The 3,494-nt window shown below is 31.9% G+C and overlaps 1 long non-coding RNA gene across 1 annotated transcript in view; it reads right to left on the minus strand.

Annotated features, from left to right (window-relative positions):
* Positions 1 to 245: 245 nt before the first annotated feature.
* The window catches only part of LOC139498642 (uncharacterized), a 7,237-nt gene continuing 3,988 nt past the window's right edge, over positions 246 to 3,494 (minus strand). The window contains exon 2 of the long non-coding RNA XR_011657982.1: positions 246 to 1,062. This is a non-coding gene — a long non-coding RNA (uncharacterized lncRNA). The remainder of the gene's footprint in view (positions 1,063 to 3,494) is intronic.

Raw genomic sequence — 3,494 nt, forward strand, 5'->3', positions numbered from 1 at the left:
TAGGTAAGGCTAACTAAACCCGATATATTAAACATGTTAACCTTTATTAAACAGAGATTGCTGAAAATCATAAATGTTTTTTTTTGTTCAGCATGCCTGATGTGCATGCAAGTGCATGTTAACGTATAGGGAGCTCTGCACCTACTGAAATACATTGTACCTATTTTTCAAGTCTCTGATCATGTACATGTACATGTAGGTTTGACCTGGCCATTGATCATGTTGATCCAAGTGAGAGAGGCATGTCAAGTGTTGTGAATGATTTTATACAGTTCAAATACATTTGTGTACATATTAAAATAATTGCTGTGTTAACAGGTCATGCAGCTTAAGCTATAGATTCCAAGCATTGTCCTTATCTTTCATATTGCAATGATTAAATGTACAAAATGTCATTGAATGTACAACAATTTAATAAAGTCAAACTATTTCATTTTCAATTATTGAATTAAATCTTGTTGATACATTGAAGCATGTTACTAGCAGCAAGAAAAATTCTTCTGAAAAGCTGATCATAAATGAATATATCTCATTTATAACACATTAATGTTGGAACTGTTTCTGATCATGGAAGTATACATTTGTATCCATTTTACATCCATCATGTCCATGGACCATAAACATGTCTTTTATAAATCCTTCTTATGCAAGTTTTTTTATAGCTGTAACAGTGTTATATGCACGTTGTTAGCTATCTAACTGTCCCTTGTAGAGTTGGTTGTGGGTGTGGTTTTGGATCATACCCAATACGCTCGTGGATCATTTCAGTTCTAGTTCTTGTATCCATGATCGAATCATGTGTTGGTGTGTGACAATCACTTGAAGCGAGTCTTTGTTTAGCTTGTTCAAGTTCTTTGTCCTTTTTCATCTGATTATATTCTTCTAAATCGTCCAGTTTAACTTCTATTCGTGTTGGGTTTCGGCGTAGCATCTTCAGATCTTCGGTCTCCTCACTTCAAGAATTTGCAGCCTTGTCTTGTGTCCCTTATAATTTATTGTGTCAAATTATTGTGAATGACTTATCCAAATGGAATTATCAAAAGACCTTCCGAGTAATCAAACCTAAAACCCAAAATTAAATCAAATACAAAAGAGTAGTACAACGAATCAATATTAAAGCAAAAGCAGACATATAATACTATGACAAAAGAAATATAAACGTCGTAGAAACTACTTGAATAACATTATAAGTTCGAATAAGGTGCCAATAAGGCAGTGTCTGCGCGTACCCACATGTGGGTACGAATAGTCAAATTGACATTCGTAGGCTACGCGTACCCACATCCGGTTTTATAATAAAATGCAATCAAATCGGGAATTAAACGTGAAATATATCATATACAGAAATTATCGATAATATGGGGATTTCGAGTAGAACGAGTGAAGGGTATGACAAATAATATTTTCGAATTGTATTTATAAGTTAATAATATCAGAGACGTCTCAGATAATATATAATTAAATGTACATGTACTGATTGAAAATGAAATATACAGTCCCTGTAAACTATAGTCCTATAATCTGATAATATATAATTTCCGAATTTTAAGTTGCTTCCACGCCTCAGAGGCAAAATATTTTTTGATGCGCTGAAGGTTTAAATTACATTTTCTTCAAACATTTTGTTATGTATTAACTAAGCTTTCATAGAAGATTATTGGCATCGGCCTTTGTTTTTCCAGAAATAATGTATTAGGCCTTAATTTTTCCTATCGAACTTGTTTAGAATTTTTTGCCTCCGTGAATGACAGGAAAAAAATATTCTGTAAAACTTGATTTCCTCTTTATTTTTTGTTTTTCCAGTTCATCTTTTCTCTGCATCTGCAATTGACTCCGAGTTTGTTTTAATATACAATTGTATAAAATCAATCGACTGATACTTTTGAACACATTGTTCCAATTCATGATAACTTTGAAATGTCTGCTCCGCATGTATATCACTCTTTTCCCATTTTAAGAATATTTATTAACCGGGAAAAACTGTTGATCACTTACATATATATAAATGTTTACAAAACTTCTTAAGTAGTTGATCAATTTTATTCACTAATTGCGATAATTTCTGTATATATTTTACGTTTAATTCCCGATCCGATGGCAATTTATTATAAAACCGGATGTGGGTACGCGTAGCCTACGAACGGCAATTTTGCTATTCGTACCCGCATGCGGGTACGCGCAGATACTGCCTTCGAATAAATCGACTTCCTTGTTATTCATCATATCAAAAATCCCTGAGTTTATATTTTGCAAAAAAAAAAATTAAAAATGCTATAACTGTTAAGACCACATAGTTCCTATACACTAAAAAGAACATCAAGCTGTGAATTTAACATTTCTTTTAAAGAACTGCTTTTTAACCATGCAATTAAATAGGTAAAGGTTCTGACAATTGACACTATATTATATACTGATATACTAACAAATTGGCAATATATAATATACCCCGTTTCAAAGACTGAATTGCATATTATAAACGAGGCTTTTCAGTCTATTTTTAAAAAAATTGTAAACTATTAAATTTCTCATATGAAATGAATAGTGTTCAAAACTCTAAAATGAAAGATATTTGAGTTCTGACAAAAAAACTTTCAATTTTTTTATCATGTTCATGTTGTTTGAAATAAGACTGTGATAATAATAAAAAAATCTTACGACTCTGTAATCCTACACGTAACAGAATAGTTAACTTAATCAAACGAATATAATAACATCTCAGTGACATCTTTCATCTGACGTACAATTATACGCAAAAAACTTCAACAGTAAAGTTTTCAAGGTAAAAGTAATTATATAAGGAAACTATACATCTGATAGGTCTTAAATATAAGATCTGATAGTAGTTTTTCACGATTTTTTCTAATACGTATAAAAAGGCACTGGCTACGATTACATGGAAATGTAACTAACAATAATAAAATAATTATTGTCACATTGCAGACTTACATGTATTGCCGGAATGCAGGGCTGGGTAAGGATCCGATTAACTACGAATTAACCAAATTAAACTTTCTATAGTTGTGTTGCTGAATTTTTTTCGCCAATATGAACGAAATTACGTTCACAAAATATCTGGACTCTGAAAATGAAAACCCAGGTTCCACCAGTTTCCACCTGTCGGCAAATGTTAACCACGTGATCAATTGCCTTACAATTGACTTGAATTTTTAAGAGTATTTTTTTCTATAGCTATGCTGTTGAATATTGAAATCGGAGGTGAACATAAAATGGAAGGCAATGTATAAAGACAACAGTAGTATACCGCTGTTTGAAATTCCTAAATCGATAGAGAAAAAACAAATCCAGGTTACAAACTAAAACCGAGGGAAACACATCAAATATAAGAGAACTACGACACAACAGAAACACAAAATTAAAATGTAACACACTCAGAAACGAACTATTATATAACAATGGCCATTTTCCTGACTTGGTACAGCCTTGGTATGATAAGAAAAAAAATATAGGGTTGAACCTGGTTTTGTGGTATGCTA

Source organism: Mytilus edulis, chromosome 12, assembly GCF_963676685.1.
Source record: "Mytilus edulis chromosome 12, xbMytEdul2.2, whole genome shotgun sequence".
In the NCBI taxonomy this organism is placed as follows: Eukaryota; Metazoa; Mollusca; class Bivalvia; order Mytilida; family Mytilidae; genus Mytilus; species Mytilus edulis.